The 24149-nt window shown below is 40.4% G+C and overlaps 1 protein-coding gene across 2 annotated transcripts in view; it reads left to right on the top strand.

Moving 5' to 3' along the window:
* Positions 1-24149, top strand: part of TMEM108 (transmembrane protein 108) — a 285211-nt gene that overhangs the window by 57505 nt on the left and 203557 nt on the right. For both annotated transcript variants that reach the window (XM_075587118.1, XM_075587117.1), the window contains exon 2: positions 210-324. The gene's annotated coding sequence lies outside the window, so the exon portion shown is untranslated. The remainder of the gene's footprint in view (positions 1-209; positions 325-24149) is intronic.

Below are 24149 nucleotides of genomic sequence, written 5' to 3'. Positions count from 1 at the left end.
AAAAAGTAATCTGAAATCTTTAGAAGATACACAGTACTCCAGGTGCTTTTTTGTTGCTACCAGATCAATGATTATTCTGATGAAGAAAAGGCTGCAAATGATTGAATTAATGATCTTGGAAGTCCAACAATGAGCAATGTTATTGTGTGCACTAAAACTCAATGTTGTTTTCGGTGTTTGCTTAATAGTCATCCTTTACTCTTCTGCAGGACAAACCGGTTTATGTAATGCAGAAAGGAGGCTTTTTCAGTGAGAAATAAAATGAACTCAATGGATTATGTAAATGTTGCAGCGCTGGAAGAGTTTTACACATCCCACTCCAAGGTAAGGTCGATATTGACTGTTTATAGTTGCTGTTTATAGTTTGCTGTATTTGCATTCATACATTTTGAAAAGGGGCGTACCATTTTTGCAAATGTACTCCAAAAATCTCTAGTTATATAACTCTTCCTATGTTATAATCACTTTATCATCTTCACTTCAACATCCACAGTCAATAGTATTTATAGCATTTCGTAAGGTTTTTTTATAGGCAGGAAGGAAAGCATCCAAGAGCCAGCAACCTGGAACTGGGGCACAGATAATCATATATATATATATATATATATATATATATATACAATAGGAATACGTATCATATTATTTTGCTGGCATGAAGTGGGGGTTTCTTTTATTTAGCAGCCTCATGGAAGGCTAATGAAGTTTCTTACGTATCGTGTATATTCCTTAATAAGAGAGGGTTACACATCTCAAACCTGGAGATTTTTATTATTATTATTATTATTAATGCTCCAAATGGTAGAAAGTGCAAACAGAAGATACTGAGACTGATACATCCCAACTAGTTGTAGCAGTTTACGAGTGTCTGCTGCTTTACTGTTCCTCTATCACTGCTGTATGTAACACTCTCCAGTAGAGATGGGCGAATCAGGCCAAGTCCGTTTCCCGGATTTTCTCCCCAAAATCTGTTTCACGGTGCAAAATACGCAAACATATTTGGTCGGTTTTGATCCACTCGGATTCGTCAAAAACCACCACTGGATACCGTCCGTTGACGGTTTTGTGGAATCCAATCCGCGGATTCAGCAATCCATGGTGGATTCTTAAGATTCTTATGAATCCGCCAAAGATTTGCCGAATCTGCAGATTGGATTCTACAAATCCGTCAATGGATTGAGGAAATCGTGGAGTGTATTGGTAATAATAATAAAAAATCTGCTAAACACGAATCGTCCTTTTTGAGATTGACCAAAAGGAAATTCGCCAAAAAAACATTTGCCCAACTCTACGCACCAGATCCTATGCTGACCTCAGTGATGCAAAACTGGTGTATATGGAAACATTCTACGAGAGCACATTGCTACTGTAAATGATTGTGTTAAATTTACTCTAACAACAGAATGGGTATTTGTGGACCTTGATGCAACTTGTGGTAAATTAATACAAATATAGAAATGGAAAATCATATGTTTAGGCTTTCATGAATATTCTTTTTGTATCACAAATCAGAAATAAATGCACCTTGTGGCTTTTAGATACTGCACACGTGCTATGTTATGGAAATCAGATACATAAGATGGGCCATTTTCATACATTTCGTACTATGCTTATAGTTGTGTGGATCATTGGCTGATGGTCTGGAATTAGTCAGTCAGCAATTCAATTGGGCTTTTACTAGTATTGAAAATCGTTCAATAAAGACAATCTGGGGAATTTCAGCAGAACAAATTTAACCTTTGTGCTAAACCTCATCATAATTATCAATTTTATAATAAACATTAAAATCAATTTCACAGGTTATACACATTACTTTACCGATTTCTCCCCCCACCCCCCCCCCCCTTCCAGGATTGCAAAGACGACCAGCAAAAGTGTTTACATAATGAACAGCGGTCTCAACATATAATCTTAAAGCACCAAAACGTGAAAAATCCTATATGATTTTTTTAAACTAGATCAGTTCTGTAGTATTAGAGCAGGGGTGCGCAGAGTTTCCTGCATGCGTCCCCCTGTCTCCTCTCCCCTCCGGCTCGTGCCCCCCTCCCTGCATGCCTCCGGTGTCAAATGACGTCACGTGACCCTGCGGCGTCCCGGGTTGCCATGGAGACGCGTCGCTGGAAGGGAAAGTAAGTAAAAGTTACAGAGGCCTGACGCGATCCCCAGCATTTATTTTAAATGCTTTCCGGGAAGCGCAGGGCATCTGTAACAGCTGCGCCCCCCCAAAAATCTCGCTCCCCACTTTGCGCACCCCTGTATTAGATAATACTGTACATTTTTTTCTAATTCCTAATGCCATTTTTTATTTTTTTTAATGTACTGATCATCTTTTGGTTGCTATAGCAGCCATTTAGAAAATCAAAGTCATATCCACTTCCTCTTTCAAAACAGGCTTTCACACACACCTTTTTGAGCTCTGTCCTTTGGCAACAAAGTATCACAAACAGATCGGTTGCTGTGTTTCAAAAAGCAGACTATTTTATTATGTTGGTAAATATGTAGAATTATACATGGTCACATCCTATACATATAAAAAGAAGAAAAAATAGTGTTTGGGGGGGGGGGGAAGTACTGTAGTATTACTGCTAGTAATAGTCAGTAGTCAGTATCTGTGGTCCTGTGGAACTTACTGCATTTTTTTCAAACTTGAATCGGTACAGTGGAGGTGCTTGTGCATTGTCCTTGATGTTTTTCAGTGGTTCGAAAATGGCTAGACTCACTAGCAGCTGACCAGTAACATATAATATTATATCTGTGGATGCACACCATATAATGCCTCCAGTAATTTGGCCACTAGAGATTGGCTCACATGTAGTACTAGCACTGATCACATGAGTTCAAAGTGTAATCATACATCACTTGTCCCCCACTCAAGTACGTAGGTAGATCAAAAATCATCAATTTTGTTACTTTAATTTAACACCATTTTTTGTATCTCTGTGCTCTAATTTAAGGGTGTGCAAACTTCTTGAGCTGTGCCCCCCTGCCCGGGAGCCTCAGCGCTCGTGCCCCCCCCCCTCCTCTCCAAAGACTCAGTGTCAAATAATGTCACGGGTCATGTGACGTCACGTGACACCGCCGTGTCATTTGACGTGCGTTGCCATGGCGACATGTGATGTCGCATTACCCTTCGGCATCATTTGATGCCACGTTGCCATGGCGACGCATTGCCGAAGACCCGGCAGAGAACAGGTAACTGAGTTACAGAGGTCTCACGCCTCCCCCGGCATTTAATTTGAATGCCGTGGGGAAGAGCGTTGGGCCTCAGTAACCGCCACGCCACCCCTAGAAATTCTTGTGCCCCCCCGTTTGCGCACTGCTGCTCTAATGCCTCTCTGGGGGTTTTGTACACCCATAGTAAGTGGACAATATGTTACATTTATGGCTGGTTCTCATAATTTAGTTACATGTATTTATTTTTGATTGTATGATATATAAACATATTCAAAGATAAATATACTTTTGTGGTTTTTAATGCATATTAAAAGTTTTTAAATTTAGTTTGAGCATATTTTTTATTTAAAACACATTGGGGCCTATTCTATAAGCCTCAATAACCCACTTATCGAGGCCTTTTTGGCCAAAATGCCTACTGCTATTCTGTAAGCCTTGATATGTGCGTGATAAAGGCATAAATCACCCATTTTTCCAGCCATCAAAAATAAATCGCCGGGTATGCAGCGAAACGCCACTTTTCGGCAGGTTCTGAAACTTGTGCAATTCTAGTAGCCTCGATAAGGTTTTCGAGGCTAATCACAGCTCTAGAATGGCGAGTTTCTCACAAAATCCTCACACCAGGAAAAGTTGGCATGTAGCTGGGGAGAAGCTGCTGAGAAAGCGGCGAGAAAGGACTTAGAAAAAAAAATGCATTTTTCCTGCATCGGATTGATGCCGGGAGTCTCCAGAGCTGATAGCCATTAATCTTAAGAGACCCCCGGCATGAACCCATGCAATAAAAATGCATTTACAAGCAACTACATTGCCTTAGCGGCTAACCACTAAGGCAATGAAGGGGTTAACCACCAGTCCCTGGTTTATTGTGGGTAGTGGGGGTGGGTGAAGGTTGTATTTGGCCCTTGGTGGGTGTTTAGGCCTTGTGGGAGGGTTGCGGGTGGAGTTAACCCCTTCATAACAGTGGTTAATACCTGTTAGCGGTTAATAGCGTTTACTTTATTTAATTGATTGGTTGGCTCGTGGTTTTATTTCTTGAATAGTTTGCTTGGATCGGTGTTTATTTAATTGTAGTGTTATGTTTTGGAATAAATATAATTTAAATTATTTTGGTGATAGATCATTTTTTGTGATGTGTACTATTAGGCTATTTAGTTATTTTATTGTTGGGGTGTTTAGGTGCTTGTGTATTTCTTTTATTATTATGTATTTTTGGCCTTAATGATTTTGTATTAGGTTGACCATTGACTGATATAGTGGCTTAATGTATCATGAACATATTATATGGGTATGATATACCACTGTGCCAATCAGTGGATAGAGGATGGGTATAGTGGGTCCGGAGTGGGTGATTAGGCCTCCTGGGTGGGTAGTGGGGGAGGGTGGGTTAACCCCTTAATTACTATAGCTTTATTAATCACTAAGGTGATTAAGGGGTTAGGGGCCATTAGATTGTATTTTTTCATGTACTCTTGCTGGCAACGGAGGACATGGACCTGCAGTACGCTGATGAGGACGCCCTTCATGATGGCAGGGTAAGTAGAACATTTTATTTACTTTATTTATGCTGGCTGGCTAATGTTTGATTTTATAATGGGCAAATGAGCTATTATCCATATCTGGATAATAGTTATTTTGTCCATTAATGTACTGCATGTGTTGTAAGGGTTTTTGGGGGGTAGAGGAGGTGGGTAGTATGGTTGTTGTGTTTGTTTATGTTTCTTGGGGGTAGAGGGATTGGGTGAAGGGGGTAGTAGCCCCAAGGGTGGGTGTTTAGGCCTTACGGGGGGTAGCGGGACTGGTTAACCCCTTCATTACCATAGCGGTTCCCACTGCTATGGTAGTGAAGGGGTTACCTCCTCCCACAACCTTCCAGCTAGGCCTAACCACCCACCCTAGGACTACTACCCTTCATTAGACCCTTAAGTTACTGTATGTTATTGTAGATTTTCCATAGACCATTTAGTCTACATTATTTTCATATTATTTGCTCACATGCTTGGAGAAGAGGCTTATTTTAATTTTGCAGCAATTAATTATTTTATGGCTGAACAGGTATGGCACATTATGTTTTGGGGTGTCTAATGTTCTGGAGTTGGCATCAAATAAACCCTTAATAGCCAAGTGCATACAGGTGTGTAATGGATTCCTGATAGTAAGTGATTTATGAGAAGCCCAGTCCAGAACAGTTCAGACACACAAAGATCTGGATGTACTGTTCTGTTGAACCAATGTCCCTATTAAAAGCTAGAGAAGAGATCCACTCAATTAAAATTAATGGGATTACAATATTCTCAGGTTCAGTAAGCAGCTTCACAGCATATTAAATATTGCCCAACTGAATATGCCAAGTACCGAATAGTTCTCATAAGAAAAGTTCTGTGCAATGTACATAAGTAAAAAAATGGAAAAAGCTTAATAAAGGTCGCTGCCGGCAATCGTGTAATGCTCATAAAGATCTCACCCCTGGTATGATCACGGAATTCATTTTCTTTTTTTAATTTTAATGTTTGAAGAAGGGAAATATAATTGACCGGAGAACAAAATACTGTCGTTCATTAAGCTTTGCACTGAGTGGGATCTGATTTTAGGGCATGATAGAATGTAAATGAGGTCTCTCAGGTGGTGCTGGAAGGTGATCGATTTATCACTGAGACAACACTCAGATTTCAAAGGACAAACAGAATTGATCAATTCTTATTTGTATTTTAAGATCTGTTTTCTATTCTTCCTTTGTTATAAAGAACATGGAAACAGGGCTCAATCTATAGAAATAAGTGGAAGTAAAATATAATGTAATTAAATTAACTATATCAAACATCCCTGTACTGTACTCTCTACCTCTAATTCATTTTGTGGCTATTTATCATCACTTCCTCAGAAGTTACGTTTTACTTTCACTGATTGCTGTAGATTACGCTCTGTCACCATGTACTTAGTATGTTTGTTGAATTAGGGCCCTATTCAGTAACTTACAAAGTGGACAATCACACATTCACTTGAATGGCAAATGTTTACCGTTCACAGCAACGGACCTTCTTAAATAAGAATCGCTGGCTTTCTACATGTTCATCAATGCCGAGCTTCTCTAACATGTACAATACATAATAATTAGGAAATACTTATGTCTAGCACTGAAGTGTTCAAGTGGATCTTCATAGTTTTCAACTTTTTTTTTTCATTTATACTGTATATAACTTTTGGGGGAATATTCAGATTTTTGTTAAAATTATATTTTTATTGAGATTTTTCAAATATAAATGGGGAGGGGAGGGGTACAGAAGGGAAAAAGGGGAGGGAACAACTATTTTGTAACAACATTTCTTCAGTCATCAACAGTCACATTACATCACATACATTGCTTTATAATCCACATATCATATTCTCCTCACTCCCAAATCCTCGTTTCTATTACAATCATATCCTATCCCGCATCCCAAGGTTCCCATACTCTATCAAACTTTCTTGTGGTATGATTCAGAAATGAGGGGAGTTCCTCCATTAGTTGGACATCATTAAACCTCTAATAACCTCTCTTCTGGAGGGCGGAAGTGTTTTCTTCCACGCAGCTGCTACAGCACATCTAGCCTCCGTTAAAATGTGCGTAACCAATTTAACTGTTTAGTGGTTCACATCATCCATAGGTCTAGCCAGGATAATTAAAACTGGGTCTAGCGGCATCTTAATCTTCTATTAATTTCAGAATTGTCCTCCAATATGTCTGTATAACTGGACAGAAACACCAAATATGCGCTAGAACATTTGCCTTAACCTTTTGGGGGTGTAATACCAACGCAGCAAAATGTTATAAATATTCTGCTTTGTTACTGTACATATAGAGGTTTTGCCTACATTGTCCTAAATATCTTCCCAGTCCTCTCTTGTTATTTCAGTCTGGAAGTCCAGGGCTCACTAATCCATATATTTATGGCCCGGGGCATCCTTTTGGGGGGGGGGTTAACCCGTGGTAAAGAGATGAGATTAGACCCTTTTGGTATTTTTTTGTTTTGCAGAAACCTTCGAATCATGAGTAACCGGGGAATTCCTCCCCATAAAAACCCTGTCGAACAAAATGTCGGACCTGCATATATTTGAACATCTCAGTTGGGGGTAGACCATATTTTGTAGTCAGTTCTTCAAAAGACATCAACTTGTCTTTTTCTAATAGATCTTCCATCTCTAGAATTCCTCTCCATTTCCAGGATTCAAACCCCTGATCCTGAAATCCCGGCAGAAACCCTGGATTACCAAACAGAGGAGTAAGTGATGATGGGGTTGACATTACTTTATGTTTCTTTTTTGCTAGCTGCCAGATTTTGAGAGAATCCAGTGACCATCGGGTCTGAATGACTCCCAGTAGCAACCCCGGGGTTTGACCATAGCAAAGAAGGCAGACCAACCAGACTTTTTAGCGAGCTCTCCAAATCTACCCAAGCATAAGTCCCTCCCGGGGAGTGCCAGTACACCATTTGTCTCAAATGAGATACTATATAATATTTTTAAATATTTGGTACTGCCATACTGCCTCGTTCCTTAGATACCAACATGACTACTCTTGGTTGTTTATGATTCCATATAAATTGTGTGATTCAATTTTGAATCTCTTTTATGTTTGTATGTGGAAATGATATTAGTAATGTCTGGAAATAGTACAGAAGTCTGGGAGGATATTTATCTTAACTGCAGTAATATGCCCTAGCCAGGAGATACAATGGGAATTCCAGGTTTGTAGATCCTTTCTTATCTTATAAAAAAAAGCTTGGGGTAGTTATATTTATATAGTGAGTTATAGTCTCTAGCGAGATAGATCCCCAGATACTTTAAATGGGTCTTTTTCCACTTGCAGTCAAAGTAGCCTTTGAGCACGTCGACCTCTCCTTCCATTAGCGTTAGATGTAACGTTTTCGACTTTCCTGCATTGACTTTATATCTTGATAGATCTGCGAATCCACAGAGGGTGGATTGTAAATTTGGAAGGGACAACAGAGGTTTAGAAATGGTAAGAATTATATCATCCGCAAAGAGTGATATTTTATAGCATTCATCTTTTATTTTAATCCCTTGTATATTTGGGAAGGCTCTGATTATTGCCGCAAGAGGCTCGATTGTCAAGACAAAAAGAAGAGGAGAGTTGGGGCACCCCTGTCTAGTTCCATTCTTATTTGTTATTATATTCTTCTCCCCTGCTGGTATTTTCAGGGGAGATGTCGATGTCTGGTAAAAGGGCGTCGACCCCCTATAAAAAAAACCCTGAGAACCCGAATGCCTCTAGCATTTTATCTAGAAAATCCTATCTTATCCTGTCAAATGCTTTCTCCGCATCTAGACTCAACAGTACTGCCTTCACTTTGGATTATGGGCCTGTTCAAACACATTGATAATTTTCCTTGTTTTATCTGATGCCTGGCGTTCGCTCGCAAAACCCAATTGGTCAAAATGGATTAACCTATTAAGTATTGGGTTCGATCTGTTAGCCAGGATTTTACTATAAATGTTCAAGTTCGTGTTAAGCAGTGAGATTGGTCTATAGCTGCCACAACATAAAGGGTCCTTACCCACTTTGGGGATCACCACTATATTAGCTTTTGTCATCTGTGAGGGAATTTGTTTTCCACTGAGAAAATCATTAAATCTAATAAACATGGTCCTAGGATTCCTATAACATTTTTATAATACAAATTTGAGAAACCATCTGGGCCCGGGGCCTTTGATGGCTTCAGTGAGCCAACCGCCCTTGTTAGCTATATTTGAGTTATTTTTGTGTTTACAACTTTGTAATCTTCCTCTGTCAATTTCAGAATTTTGCATTCTCTAGGATAATCCTCTATCTGGGACACGGCCCGGGATCCTAGAGGTTGGGGATAAGTTATCTACAGTAGGTTATAGAGGTCCGTATAGAATTTAGCAAATTCCTCTGTTATCTCAGAGGGATTGTACTGTATGTCACTTCTCCTCCTTTAATTCTAATGGCAGCGACCAAAGCTCTCAACCTAATCCCTCTAAGTTTATTTGCCAACAGATGGTCAACTTTATCTCCTTTATCATAATACAGCTGTTTAGTCCACTTCAAGGCCTTCTCTACCTCTTCTAATTGTAAACTATTGAGTTTTACTCTTGCCTGACTGTCACGAGAGCTTGCGACAGGCTGTAATTGACACCAAAACTATATATAAATATATATATACCTGGGTTTGAACTGGGACGAGACTTAAGATATAATAAAGTGATTTTATTCCTTGATAAAGGTGAACACACAATAATGTACAAATAACAGGCAAAATATAGACACTTACGTAAAGATTATGGCAAGAAAGCCAGCAGGATTACAGACTGGCCACTTCTTCCATAGTTCAGTTGACATCACAGCAAAATAGGCAGGACACATGCATGCATGAAGATCATTTGCATGAAGAACAATGAACATGAACAACTTTGATAGAGGGTGGACAGCTAGTTTATATACCGCTTGTCCCTCTATCTGTAACCTTAGGTGCCGCGACGGCTAGCAAAAAGTCTTTGAAGCTCTTTTGGCTTCCATTGAAGTGTGAATTACCACATTTACAAAAACATCCACTTCCCTTGGTCCCTAGGCCACGCATAACAATTAGCAATTAGCCTTTGATGACCAGGTATGTAAATTCTAGCCTTCCTGCTCCTTATCATAGCAGGGGGGCTGCAGTTTCTCAGAACTCAACCAAAATTTCATATTTACTGCAAATCATTGCATAACTTCCGTTCCGTAATACACACAGTCGGGAGAGATATATTAATACAGACTGTGACACCTGACGTTCGTAGAGAGACCAAAAATTACAGTGTAATATGAAAATTAATAGAGATATTAATATCGGGCATTTAGCAGCAGGTACATATACAGTGTTTAGACTCCCAAAGATATGCTAGATCCCACGATTACAAATATGTAACTCTTATCCTTTTCAGCCAAGAACATCTCATAATATTCTTATATTTAATAAGGACACCAATTCAGATATCCTGTTTGGGGTAGCCCCCCCCTGGCCCCATCAATAAAACCTTTTGAAGCAGGCTTTTGGCTTTTCATTGTAAGTGTGAACTGTTACACTTAACTATTCCTTGTGCCTGCCTCCCGCATAAACAATTAGGTAATTACTTCTTGAGCTATGTATCACACCTAGCCCAGACCTCTGTTTGGATATGCACTACAAAGGGCAGGCAGAGGCAATTAGCATTTGGCATGCGCATTGTAAAATTGCCCCAGTGAGGCACAAATATCAAAAATATATGTCCCTCTTATGACAAAGTTATATTTTTAATATGTGTGTACTTGGGGGATGACCCGGAGGCTGTACCCCAAGGCTCATGGTCCTGGCTTACTCCATTACCAAAATACCAGTTTTCAGGTAACTGTTTATTCAGCACTGCCTTTTGTCACCAACCTGGGTTTAAATCCCAGGACAAACCAAATGCATTGCAGTTTTAAAACACAGAGAACCAATATTTAGGCAAAAGCTTGCATTCCCCCATCTGCATCTATCATGTGGGGTTCTAAAACATTCTCTTTTCACACTCAACTTCAATTAAGCCCTTTGAAGTCCAACTTTCCTGAAAAGACAAGATACAATGGAATTTCCTTAAACTGTAGCTTATTAACCCCTGATGATCCAGTGTGTGTGTTATGCAAACACTGATTAACCCAGACATTACAATGGGACAGGGAAACAGGGGAGAATACATTTACAGGTTATAACAAGGGTAAAATCACATTTCTGGGCCTCAGCCCAGTTAACCCCTTGTCTCCCTGGCGAGGTTAGAGGGGGGCCCTTGGGGTGTAACCCCGTTAACCCCGGGCCAAACCCTCCCTACCGTCACACTGACTTAGGATTTTATAGACTTTCCTTGACGGATTTTTCTTGTGTGATTCTTCCAGCTGTACTATTTTTTCCGTTAGGATTTTTTCTTTCTCTATTTTTGTCCTCTTTCTGTACGTTGCTATTGAAATTAGCTGCCCCCTAATCGTGGCTTTATGCGCCTCCCATAATACTGCTGTTGATTCTACAAATCCCTTAGTAATATAGAAATAATTTTTCGGTGATTAAATTACATTTTCACTATATTACACCTCGATATCTACTATACCCACCTTTTTCCCTCTATGTGAAGCTCTAGTTGGTGACACTACCTTAGAAACCACTACTACACTCACCTTACCAGACGCAGTGGGCAGCCAGTAATTCCTGGACACGCTATAGATGTATGCGCATTGAACTTCAGCTACCTGCGGATGACCACGAGTGCATCCACTTACATCATTACCCACTCCACTGTACTGTTAGACTTACAGTATCCATTCACCCTAGGTTCACCACACCTGGTCCTTTGAGCCAGGTAGAGTGTTAAAGAGGTTTTTGGGATAAGATTAAACACCACCAGATATCAACTCACACTGATGAGTACCTACCTTGTGGTTTTTTTTACACTATCCACCTATGAGCATAGATGCTTGAACCTTTCATAGCTACTACTGTGATCAATAATAGCTGAGCCATAGCAAGTAATACTTGATACCTATGCCCACAGGAGGCCCACAGTAGACTCTTTAGACCTGTGTCTATTTTAGCACAGTATATTTAGTAATATGAATATCTATACTGTTTTTATTACACTTTCACTTGTTGGTAAATAAAATACAATTACTTTTTGCTATACACATTTTTCACCCCTGACCATTTTTATTTCATAACGGTCTGCGGTGCGCCTACAAAGGGACTCTTTCTGTGTACCTCTCCAGATACACTTGTTATAGATAATTTAATAGTGAGTCGTTCATCCTCCAATAGATTGATCGCATCCTAATAAATGGGGGGTTGAACAAGATCGCCACAGGGGCGTGGTCTGACCATGTAAAGGGCCCTATACCTGAATGGACCAAGACTTCCAAGATACAAATATATTATCAATTCTCGACTATGAATCATGTGGAGGTGAGTAAAAAGAATAGTTCCTCTGTCCTTTAAATGTGCCATGCCAGGCATCCCATAGTCCAAATTCTGAGTAGCAGTCTGAATTTCTTTAACAAAAAGATAATCTGGTGCCTAAAACAAGTACAAAAACTGACAGATAAATGTATCTGACCATATAGAATGTCCAGTCCTGTTAGCTTGGAGTCCTCCAGACGTTTCTTGCAGGTTGTCTCACAATATGTGGAAGAAAATAGGCCGCAGGATTAGGCTGTGGATTCTTCCTTCCCCAAGTTATTAGTACTGCCGTCGCACGTCCCACTACTCGGGCGCCGCCTCCGTTAATCCCACCGCCTAGGTAAACCTCCACACCATGCACCAGCAAAGTCCCAGAAACGGCCACGCGCGTATCTCAGACTGCGCGTGCATACACGCATATAAGTCACACTAAGTATTTATTTTAGCATTAGCGCTATTAGCACAATCTTTTTTTCACAGTCTAAATTTCTTTGCTACACTGTAGGTCATTGCGGAATTTGGGTGTTCTGAATGAGTGGACTTATCCATGTCTGGATTTGGTACCATATTAAAATCACCTCCCAGGATCAGTTGCTGATCTCTACTTTCCACTATCGATTGTAGTGTTTCCCTGAAAAAAACAATTTGACCCTCATTGGGAGCGTAAATATTTATTAGCGTGATCTGTCAGCCTAAGAGAAGCCCGTGGACCACCAGGAACCTCCCTCCTTTATCCCTCTTGATTTCCAGTGGCTGGAACAAAATGCCCTGTTTTATCAGTTTCACAACCCCCCTTGTTTTACTGATAAAAGATGAGTAGAATGCTATAGGGTAAGTCCCACTGAAAGTGTTCGGGGGCTCCTGGGTGTCAAAATGTGTCTCTTGTAGAAAGACAATATCTGCTTTCAGATTCCTAAACTCTTTTAGGGCTAATCTGCGATTACCATTGCTATTAAGGCCTTTAACATGCAGGGATACTAACTTCAATGGCGCTTGTCTAGCCATTCTCAGTGTCGTGACTCTCTCTGTCGTGAAAGTTGTGAGCAGAAAAGATTTATGGTTGTTGGGAACAGGTGGGGTTAGAAAAAAAAAAAAAAGAAGGGAACTTTCCCCCCCAGGGAACTTGGATAGTAACAAAAGAAAAAACACCAAAAACAAAAATTAAACTACAAAGAAAAATGAGTGAAACCAGCCACTCATCCGTAGTTTGCAGCCAGACCCTGCCTGGCCTAGCGGGCATATGGCCCTACTGGGAGCGGCCTGACCTCAGGCATATAGGGCTTCTTCCTACTCCACACACCTCAACTTCCTCTATTCTCAATCCCCCGACCTGCAACCTAGCCAAAGCCAGGGCTCACAAACAGCCCGATCATCGTTTTTATTCCACCGATCAGCAGACCAGTTTCCAAGATATAGATGATCAACTCCAAGCCTCTGTTGAAACAGTAACTACAAAGGTTATAAGAAATAAAAAAAAGGGGGGAAAAAGAGGGGAAGAAAAGACACAAAGGGGGAGCAAGCACAGTTATAGGACTGGTGTAGGCTGCACATAGTCATCGTATGTAGACGGATTGATGATTGATTGGAGAGAACAGCAGTGGATTCCGATTAAATCTTACACACTATACAATTACCCCCGCTACAGCCAGATGTAGGTAGGTGATGGTGCTTAGAGGGGCTAAATTATTATAAGACCAGAGATGAAAAGAACCCCTATATAGCACTCTGTCACTTAGTGAGATGATGACAGTTTTAAAACATGATTTATTAGGAACTAATTAAAATAATGGGGTTTAAAACAAGAATTAAATAAATTGCAGTAAGTAACTCTAAAGGTATAGTAAATCCTAGAGAGAATAGTATATGGTCAGTGTTAATGTCCAGTGTTACTTAGCAATTTATTTAATTCTTGTTTTAAACCCCATTGTTTTAATTAGTTCCTAATAAATCATGTTTTAAAACTGTCATCATCTCACTAAGTGACAGAGTGCTACATAAGGGTTCTTTTCATCTCTGGTCTCCGATTAAATCTTCCAAAGTTCTAGAGAACCACAGCAAAAAGATTCAACAAAAGTCTCACAAAGGCACAGATGGACTTTGGTCTTTTATCTCCGAGCAACGCTTAGAGGAAAGCTGCTGATTCTCCGGATCAAGATCTGTCTGCCATCATGGTTGACTACAAGGCGGAATCTAAAGGCCCATCGGTAGCGAATACCCTTTTCCTGAAGTACCGCCGTTACTGATCGCAACCCTCTCCTCCTCTCAATTGTCATTCTGGACAGGTTTAACGCTGTGCTCACCACAAACAAGGCGGGACCCCGGTACTGAGGTGGGAATGGGTAGAAATGCCACCCACAGCCACGGGGGCACGTCTGGAGAGTGGATGGTCAGGCAGCCGGGTCAGGATTGGAGAGTTTACATTAGTATTGATACTTGAGAGGTAGGAGCCAGTAGAATAGTCAGAATCCGATAGCCGTGGTCAGGGGTTGGAGCCAGTAGGAGAGTAAAGGTCTGTAAGCCATGGTCAGGTTTTAGAGATGCGGAAGGTCAGAGGTAAGCCGGGGTCGGTAAGCCAGAAGTGCGGAGTCCAAGGGTCAAGCCGGGTCAGTACACAGGAGATCAATCTGGAAAGCAAGGCAATGGAACACGGAACAAGGCAAGACAAGGAACCAGGAAGTGTGAGAACAACGCTACCAGGAACTATGCTCAGCCGAAGTGCAAGTAGCACAGCTGAGAATATATAGGAGGACAGGACCATTGGGAGAGAGGGGAGGAGTAGAGGTGCGGCCTCAGCAGAGGCAGGGATAGGTGGAGTGGTGCAGGAGACATGTGAGCGTGATTAGAGAGTTTACGCACAGCGGTGCACACGTGTCATGTGTGTGCGCGCCACGCGATGCCGACGCGTACCGTAACCGAGGGACTTCGCGATGTCCACAAAGCTCTTCCGTGAGCGCTGTATGGACAGCTGGGTTGCGCGAGGCAGCAGGTAAGGAGGGAGTGCGCCGCGGAGGACGCGCTCCCCGATTCCTTACAACAGGTCCTGGAAAATCTGGATTGAGCTATTTTCAAATTCAATTGAGCCTCTATTTCTGCAGCCTTTTATAATCCTTTCCTTGGTTGCATATTGGTGGAGCCTTTGGACCACATCTCTGCTTCTCTTGGGGTCATCAAATCTCTATCCCAAGGCTCTGTACGCTCTGTCCATCGTAAGATCGCCATCTTGCAGCTGAGGGTTAATTGACATAAACAGTCTTTTAAAATATGGCTGAATGGCTTCTGTGGACACTGACTCAGGGACATGCCGAATTTGTAAGTTCTGCCTTTGCTCCCTGTTCTCCATGTCGTCCATTACCTCCCTCATAGCTCTTATCTCATCATTGAGACGCAGGACCTCATCGTCAGTATTTACCTGATTTTGTAGGGAAATGTTTATCTTATTTTCAGGCTCCATAGTTCTTTTAGCTAGTACAGAGACTTCTGTTTTAAATTCCCTTACAGCTCTATCCAGAGTTGACTGAAAACTTGCTTGAATTTCTTTTAGCATGTTCTGGAATTCCTGTTTAGTAACTACTGTGGCTCCCTCAGTAATAGACAGTTCACTGTCAGAAGCAGCTCCCCTCACCTGCTGTGGCCCTCTCTGTCTGATTTCTTAGGGTAGCCTTTCTGTTAGGGATATCCTCCTCAGAGTCCATACCTTGCCTCTCTCCTTTGTTATTGTCCGTAGGTGTGCACTCCCCGAATATTCAGATTTTAATGAAGCTTAGAATCCCGCAATGATTCTGTACTTAAATTATTGCATCTTAACACTTTTTTACCCAGGATTGAAGCACGGGGTCTCTGGAGATGAACCCCATTAATTTCAGCACCAGGGACCACCTGCTTGCGGACATAGTTACCTCTATAGTAGGTTCCGGTAGGCACTCCCCTCGGCAACAAGGGACCCCGTAATGGCCCCTGTTCAAAGAAAGCCATGAGGTCATCAGTTTCAGCTTTCTTTTGGCCCACGTGATGCGGGAGTTGAAGCTTTAAAGCCCAGCTGCTACAGGCATCAAATATGGAGTTAAGTATCTCTGGAAGCAGGGGTCCACTTAGCTGAAATTAATGGGGTTCAGCTCTGGAGACCCCAGCTTCAAACCTGGGTTAAAAGAAATCATGCTTGGATTGCTCCTTTAACTCTCACTCATCCATCTCCTGTGACATTTATTTAGTTTTAAATTCAAAATATCGCAGTGTATAAAAATAACCCATAACTTTCTTTCTGTACCTCCTAGAACAATGGGACCCACATCATTGGGTCTGTTCACCAGATGCATAAAAGTCAGTCTTGCCTAGGCTACTTCAAGTTTTGAGGGGCAAACAAATATCTGACCTTCGCTCCCTCAAAATCAGGGCATGTTTGATATTTTTCTGACCACATGTCACAAAGCTGTATTCGGGATTCTTGTGAATCATATCAGATCCAAGACATTTTTACTTTTTGTAAAGACCTGGGAATGAATAGTGTCCCTTTTGTCACCTTCTCTGATACTCAAGGGGGGAAGATTTCAGAAATGTATGGCCCCCTTTGAAGATTACACACATGGCCTATGGTAGTTCTGGGTTCTGTCAGCAGACATTCAAAATATAAACATATTGTTCTTTTATGGGGGGTTTACCCATTAAAGTTGGCCCATTAATATTGGCCATGTTTTTCTTCTCAGTACCTCTATGAGCCAGAGTTAGATCAGGCACTTTTAACATTTTAATTCCAGTTGACTTTTCATAGATAAAGTGTTATTTTAAAACTCAAACCGGTGTGCTATATTTGCAGGGGGCAACATCACATGGGTGGACCGAGCTAGGGCTTTTATTTTGTAGGACCCATCATGAAACACACACAAAAAAACAGCTTTAAGTCAGCATAAGGGAAAAATCTAAACTAGTCCATAGGAGGGTTATGTCTTAATGTCATACAGTATAAAGTCTGAAAAATCCCTATAGACACTCTGCAACCCTTGCAGGACAAGAGAGATTTCACACCAGTGATCACATAAGTATAGAGATAGTAGGTTACAGGCTAACCTTCAGATAGCAATTTCCTAGTTTAAGCCAGACCTTCAGCAGTGAACAGAGCAGTTGCCTTCCTTTTCACAGACAGCACATGGTGAGTTTGGCTTTCCTTTTTGAAGGGCTAATGATGCAGCGTGACCTTCCTAATTAACACTGCGTGCTCAGTTTAACTAGTGCTCTGCTGGAAATCAGGAGCTACAGATACGTTTCACACGCATGCTGTAGCTATCAGACAGGCTATTCACCCTGCTACAACACTATACAGAGAAAACCCACTACCCACACACTAAATACTGCCATTTTTGCAAAATTATTGTGAAAAGAGGTGAAATGTTGCCCAAATTAGTTCAATTATGTTAAAATTGACAAACTTTTGAGCAATACAAACTTTCACCAAAGTGTGAAAAAATTGAAATTTAACTGAAAACAAACGTTTTGTGAAGTAAATGTAATTACTGTAGACATGTTACAGTAAGTATTAAAGTACTTGTAGGTAGTACTCAAACTTACTGTTTGAGATATATCTTTATGTGGTGGAAGCTTCCCCTTCTTTGTAAAAAGATACTTTTAACACTAAAAATATCCCCACTTCTACAGCAAATAAAAATAAAACTGATAATGAATTGCAGGAATTGAGTAGCATAAAGAGAAAAGGGACAGATTCATCAAGTACCAGTGAAGGTTTGCACACCCATACCAGCGCATGATGAGTCTGCCCTTAAGGCTGCGGCCACGCTGGCACTGAGCGCACTCATGCTTGAGAGCGGTGACGTCACCAACTCTCCAAGCATGAGCGCAGGCTGTCCTTATAATTTTGCAAGCGCGAGCGGGGGTGCGTGGATCGGGGCTATTTGGCTGTGTGCTGTGTGCATTGACTGCTGCTGAGCGCGCTTCAAAGTAAATTTTGTTTGTCTCCCCAAGCGCTGAGCTTGGGAGAGCGTACGTGCCCGAGCGTGCACGCACCGCGTGAGCGTGGCCGTGCAGATTCACATTCACTAAAGTAAACGCGCCAAGCCCGCTCAGTGGCAGCGAGGATGCAGCCTTAGATGTGCAGCACTAATGCTGTATCGCCAATCAGCAGCATAAAAAGTCTAAGCCACTAACAAACCAGACAAGTACCCCTAAGGTATAAAAAATGCACAAATGCGCACCAGGGATTAGTGGGAGGTAATTTATTAAAAAGTACACAATAACTGAGGGGATCCAACCCCACCTCAGAACAGCTGGGCAGCTGAACGGCTGAGTACCACCATGAACAAATACTAGTAGTGACTATACCCTAAGCTGCACAGTATATAAATAACAATAAAATTCATAAAAATATACCATGAAAAAAAATAAACATGAAACAACCTATCAACCGATTTGTTATGAAACCGCCATAAGGTTAGACACTGGCAAACGGACACCTACACTGAGACAGACAGCAGACTCGCGGTGTCTGCAGAGGATCCGGATCTCGGCACCGCGGAGATGGAATAAACCGCTGCTGTCTCCTGCAGGCTCCGTCACAGCTTGCCAGCAAACATGCGCAGGATGACCTGTCGTGACCTCTACGCGTTTCGCACCACGTGCTTCGTCAGGAGGTCACGCACAGCGTCATCCACGCGTATTTATGGGCGGCAGCTAATTGAGTAGGACAGCCCCCTCAGAGAAACACCCTTGCTTTGCCTAATTGCTGCAATCATTGAAACACCTTAAATTAAGGATACTAGGCAACAGGGTGTTTGGCAGCTCATGTGGGGGATGTGTGTATACAGTAGTATAAATTAATCATTACACACACCCCTATGAGAATATACAGGAGTATGACCTTTTACTACATGTATATATACACACTATATAAACAGTGTTAACAAAACATGCTGAAACCTGTATATGAATGAAAGAAAAATAACAAATAACAAAATAAAAACAAATAAATATAAAAACATACATACAATGTTAATACAATGTTAATACAAATAGATGTTAATAAATTCATTATCTTAAAAAAGGAGTCAATTCAATTAATTCATTGAAACCATATGGATGTCTGGTTTGCATTTCATAGATCCAAAATTGCTCACGTTTCAATAAATGATTCTCTCTATTTCCCTGTCTACTACCTAGTGATACACTTTCAAGTCCCTTAAATGTACTGTAATACAGCCTGGTTCATTGTTATGCACTTCTTTAAAGTGTTTTAAAAGCGGAGTTAGTGGCATACCTTTTGCAATTGTTTTTGGTATGTTTTTAACATTTCTCAGGTGTTCTAACATGCGCATTTTGAACGGTCTTTTAGTCGTACCAATGTACTGTAAATTACAGCTACACTGTAAGGCATAGACCACATGCGTCGTCTGACAATTAATAAAGCTTTTAATATTGTAGACTTTGTTAGTAACTCCTGATGTAACTGTTTTCCCTTGACCGATATGGTTACACGCTTTACACTTTCCGCATTTATACATGCCTTTAATTCCCAAGCGAGTTTTAATATCTCCAGATACGGTAGCTTCTCTGGAGACTTGACTCGGGGCCAAAATGTGTTTAAGGTTAGGTGCTTGTTTGAACACTATCCCAGGCTTGGACTTTAATTGGGGACCCAAAATGGGATCAGCTTTTAATATCCCCCAATGTTTTTGCAGGATTTTTCTAACATTGTAGTGTGTATCACTAAATTGAGTAATGAATGCTGGGATTTGATTTTGTCTCTTGTCACTCTTTTTATGATGATATTTCATGAAAGATTTCCTAGGAATCTTTTCTAGTTTTTTGAGCGAAGAATTTATTAAATCGCTATCATATTCTTTGTCTTGGAATCTTTTCATTAAAAAGAATGATTGTTCTTCATAATCCACAGCCTTAGAATCATTTCTCTTTAACCTGAGAAATTGATTAAAGGGAATATTTTGGACCCATCTCTTATCGTGACAACTAAATGGGTCTAAATATGAATTTACATTTGTAGCCTTGAAATGCGTTTTAGTATGTACAGTATTGGCCTCAATGTAAATCTCTAAATCGAGATAATGGATGCTTGCTGAGCTATTTTCACCACTAAATTTTAAATTAAAATCATTATTGTTCAGAAGTGCTACAAACTCAAGGTAGGAATCCTCTGTCCCTTCCCACACAATAATAATATCATCGATGTATCTACTCCACAGCTTGAGCTTGAGCTGTGGAGGAGATACATCGATGATATTATTATTGTGTGGGAAGGGACAGAGGATTCCTACCTTGAGTTTGTAGCACTTCTGAACAATAATGATTTTAATTTAAAATGTAGTGGTGAAAATAGCTCAGCAAGCATCCATTATCTCGATTTAGAGATTTACATTGAGGCCAATACTGTACATACTAAAACGCATTTCAAGGCTACAAATGTAAATTCATATTTAGACCCATTTAGTTGTCACGATAAGAGATGGGTCCAAAATATTCCCTTTAATCAATTTCTCAGGTTAAAGAGAAATGATTCTAAGGCTGTGGATTATGAAGAACAATCATTCTTTTTAATGAAAAGATTCCAAGACAAAGAATATGATAGCGATTTAATAAATTCTTCGCTCAAAAAACTAGAAAAGATTCCTAGGAAATCTTTCATGAAATATCATCATAAAAAGAGTGACAAGAGACAAAATCAAATCCCAGCATTCATTACTCAATTTAGTGATACACGCTACAATGTTAGAAAAATCCTGCAAAAACATTGGGGGATATTAAAAGCTGATCCCATTTTGGGTCCCCAATTAAAGTCCAAGCCTGAGATAGTGTTCAAACAAGCACCTAACCTTAAACACATTTTGGCCCCGAGTCAAGTCTCCAGAGAAGCTACCGTATCTGGAGATATTAAAACTCGCTTGGGAATTAAAGGCATGTATAAATGCGGAAAGTGTAAAGCGTGTAACCATATCGGTCAAGGGAAAACAGTTACATCAGGAGTTACTAACAAAGTCTACAATATTAAAAGCTTTATTAATTGTCAGACGACGCATGTGGTCTATGCCTTACAGTGTAGCTGTAATTTACAGTACATTGGTAAGACTAAAAGACCGTTCAAAATGCGCATGTTAGAACACCTGAGAAATGTTAAAAACATACCAAAAATAATTGCAAAAGGTATGCCACTAACTCCGCTTTTAAAACACTTTAAAGAAGTGCATAACAATGAACCAGGCTGTATTACAGTACATTTAAGGGACTTGAAAGTGTATCACTAGGTAGTAGACAGGGAAATAGAGAGAATCATTTATTGAAACGTGAGCAATTTTGGATCTATGAAATGCAAACCAGACATCCATATGGTTTCAATGAATTAATTGAATTGACTCCTTTTTTAAGATAATGAATTTATTAACATCTATTTGTATTAACATTGTATTAACATTGTATGTATGTTTTTATATTTATTTGTTTTTATTTTGTTATTTGTTATTTTTCTTTCATTCATATACAGGGTTCAGCATGTTTTGTTAACACTGTTTATATAGTGTGTATATATACATGTACACTGGCGACACACTTTATTCGAGCTCGGCTAGTCCCACGAATTCGGGTATACCCGGGTGTATTGAGGTTTGTGACTGTTTTCTGCCCGAGTGCATTGAGTTATTTTCCGGCAGGGATTGAAGCATTTTATTCCCGTTGGCTGCAATACTGCACACTACATATATATATACTGCATTACAATTCATGAATTTATGCCATCTGGTAGACACGCGAAGCATTGCAGCCTATTAAATCCTAATCATTATCATTTAACAGATCAGCCGCCCATCAGCCAGGCATGAACCCAGGCTGGGAAGGCAAATGCAACGGGGCTTGTCAGAGGTGAGGAGCGGCGCATTCCAGGTATCTGCCAGGTACATACCGGGTATTTGCTCGAATAAAGTGTGTCGGTGCAGTAGTAAGAGGTCATACTCCTGTATATTCTCATAGGGGTGTGTGTAATGATTAATTTATACTATACACACATCCCCCACATGAGCTGCCAAACACCCTGTTGCCTAGTATCCTTAATTTAAGGTGTTTCAATGATTGCAGCAATTAGGCAAAGCAAGGGTGTTTCTCTGAGGGGGCTGTCCTACTCAATTAGCTGCCACCCATAAATACGCGTGGATGACGCTGTGCGTGACCTCCTGACGAAGCACGTGGTGCGAAACGCGTAGAGGTCACGACAGGTCATCCTGCGCGTGTTTGCTGGCAAGCTGTGACGGAGCCTGCAGGAGACAGCAGCGGTTTATTCCATCTCCGTGGTGCCGAGATCCGGATCCTCTGCAGACACCGCGAGTCTGCTGACTGTCTCAGTGTAGGTGTCCGTTTTCCCTTGCCAGTGTCTAACCCTATGGCGGTTTCATAACAAATCGGTTGATAGGTTGTTTCATGTTTATTTTTTTTCATGGTATATTTTTTATGAATTTTATTGTTATTTGTATACTGTGCAGCTTAGGGTATAGTCACTACTAGTATTTGTTCATGGTGGTACTTAGCCGTTCAGCTGCACAGCTGTTCTGAGGTGGGGTTGGATCCCCTCAGTTATTGTGTACTTTTTAATAAATTACCTCCCACTAATCCCTGGTGCGCATTTGTGCATTTTTTATACCTTGTTTTTCAGGGTGCCTTCCCCCCCTTTTCAAGGGGGTTCACCTTGATTTGGCAGCTTCTGGGGAGACGCTGTATTTGCATGCTGCAAAGGGACTATCCACATCTTTATACAGCACGAGCGCTGAATATCCTGTTTTTTCTACTTTCAAGTACCCCTAAGGCTTATAAATTTAATACACAACTCTGGATAATAATCTCCTTCCAAAATCAAAAGCAAAGTACAAGTACTTTGCTAGACAGCATCACACAGCCTGATAAATGTCAAATCAATGGTTGAAAAAGCATTGACTGTATTTACATGAAATGAACTTGGCTGGAGTGCAGGGTTACTTACTTGTGTGTGGCAGACATTTTCACGGGCCTCATTTTTTTATTTTTTTTTGCGTTCTAGCAACATTTTTAAATCCTTCTCATAATATTATATTGGCTGGGTTTATTATACATACTGAATTGATTGTATTTGAAACTATATGTGAATGTTCTTTGTAGATGCTTGACACGAATTTCAGTGCTAGAGATATCATGGTTTGACATAGCTACCAGTCTTAAATTCCCTTTTTTTTATTACATGTAATTTACAGAAAGCTTTGATCTGAATTAAATTTGGCAACATTAAACTGATTCAAAGACCCTTATTCTATTTGCTGTGAAGTAATTTCTCACTGTCAGGGAAGCTCGGAGCTCTTTTCATTTGAATGAAATTCAGAGCTTCCCTGACACAGAGAAGCAGCTTCACAGTATATTGAAAAGGGACCTAAAGTTCAACAAAATGTGTTTTGCAAAAATCAGAAAAACATCTCGTAACAAGAGGTGTGCATTAGAAATACAGCCCAAAAAGTGATCTGTTCTGTTTAATATATGTAACAAAATGGACCATTCAAAATTATGAAGACTTAATTCACAAGCATACAGATGAAGCAGGCGTTATTACTCTTGCTGGCGTGTTGCAGCGGGACATACACAACACGCCAACGGGAGAAGCAGGGCAGGGCAGGGCTAATACACTATTTTCCCCATGTGCTAGTGTCAGCAGGTGGGGTCGTGGGTAGGTCACTGTAAGGAAGTGGAGGGTGCTCTACTTTGTCAATATAATAATTCCATTAAATATTTTAAAAATGTGTCTAACAGTAAACATTTTCTAATTAAGTACTTAAAAAAAAAAGATTTTAAGTGCTATCTAAAAGTACAAAGAAACAATGACAATAACCCCAGTAAATTCTTAAAATTATAATTGGACAGGTGCATACCCTAAATAATCCCAGTAAATTCTTAGAAATATAATTTGACAGGTGCATACCCTAAATGCATCTGGATCCAACTACAACTGCATAGCATAAACTAAATCATAAAAATGAAATAATGGTAGCACACCGAAAATGCAAC

Source organism: Ascaphus truei, chromosome 2, assembly GCF_040206685.1.
Source record: "Ascaphus truei isolate aAscTru1 chromosome 2, aAscTru1.hap1, whole genome shotgun sequence".
In the NCBI taxonomy this organism is placed as follows: Eukaryota; Metazoa; Chordata; class Amphibia; order Anura; family Ascaphidae; genus Ascaphus; species Ascaphus truei.
The sequence above is the reverse complement of the archived record's forward strand: the minus strand, read 5'-3'. Positions and strand labels throughout refer to the sequence as shown.